Below are 1,323 nucleotides of genomic sequence, written 5' to 3'. Positions count from 1 at the left end.
AATCATCATTATAGTGAATAATCACAGGGTAATTATTCTATTGATAAGTAAGAATTATTCCTTGGATAGTAGAAATTCTTCCCATATAACATAGATAACCTCTATGACACAGAGCAGTGTGTATATTTAATGTATTATTTATTGTTTTAGATTTGCTGCTAAAGAAAACTTAAAAGTTAATATTATTTTCCATACAGTGTATGCACATATCTTTCTTTTGAAACATCAAGGCTCACACACTCATCCCCTTTGCCAACCTGTGTGTGATTTCAGAGCACTGGGAAGATCCTAGTACTAACTCCCAAACAATATTTTACTGTTTCAATATAAATTCTCTTTATGCTTTTCCTCAGGTTTTATCATTTCCTATATAGAGATATGCTCTGATGTTTTGAGATCTTTAGTCCTTTTCACATTGGTAATGTCTTCATTGTTTTTATGCCCTCATTATAGTTTCTCACATAGTACTATTTGGGTTGTGCTCTAGATCTTAATCTCTCTATATATTTATATATTAATTCTAGTTCTCTTACTGTAAATTATTAATTTTCTTTTGCTGTTCTCATCTTGCTTTAAATATGATAACTATAGTGATTATTTTTACAATATTTAAGAACGATAGTTGATACACATATTTATTAATGCTTAAATTAAAAATTACTATACTAGATTATAGTGTTCCTTTATTTCTATTTATAAATATTGTTTTTCTGAGTCAACTAAAATTTATTCATCTTTACTCTGTTAGAAAAAATAATAAGCATTACTTTCATGGATATACAGCAGTAATTTAAACAATACAAATCATGGCAATAATAGTATACTAACATAGGATGAATTGTGACTATGAAGTATAAATTGCAGATGCTTAAATTATTGTGTGCCCAAAGCATTGTCATGAATGATATTGTAAATTATATTGAGTGACTAAATAAAAATATATATTATAGTATCAGTTTTGTAATAATAGCTGTTTATCTGAATAACAATTTTAGATCATTTCTCAGCCTTTTGGCTAAGATCAAGTGTATTATTTGCTTTTATTAGTTTAATATCTGACATGTCCTCTATAAGGATAGAACATTAAAGAAAAATTAATTTTAATAAGGAAATCAATTGATACTCAATTGCTAAATGAACTGTCTCTGAGAGAGAGAGAGAGAGAGAGAAAGAGAGAGAGAGGGAGAGACAGGAATGAGAGAACAGGAGAGAGAAAGAAAGAAAGAGAATGAGAGAGGAAGAGAGAGGCAGAGAGAGAGAAAAAAGAGAGAGAAGAATGGGTGGTGTAGAGAAGAAAAATGTCTTTCACAGTGATAAGCAGGA

General features: G+C 29.1%; 1 pseudogene; it reads left to right on the top strand.

Moving 5' to 3' along the window:
* The first annotated feature begins 995 nt into the window (after positions 1-995).
* On the top strand, positions 996-1,099 carry LOC126026518 (uncharacterized; annotated as a pseudogene).
* Positions 1,100-1,323: the final 224 nt, after the last annotated feature.

Source organism: Suncus etruscus, chromosome 13, assembly GCF_024139225.1.
Source record: "Suncus etruscus isolate mSunEtr1 chromosome 13, mSunEtr1.pri.cur, whole genome shotgun sequence".
In the NCBI taxonomy this organism is placed as follows: domain Eukaryota; kingdom Metazoa; phylum Chordata; class Mammalia; order Eulipotyphla; family Soricidae; genus Suncus; species Suncus etruscus.
The sequence above is the reverse complement of the archived record's forward strand: the minus strand, read 5'-3'. Positions and strand labels throughout refer to the sequence as shown.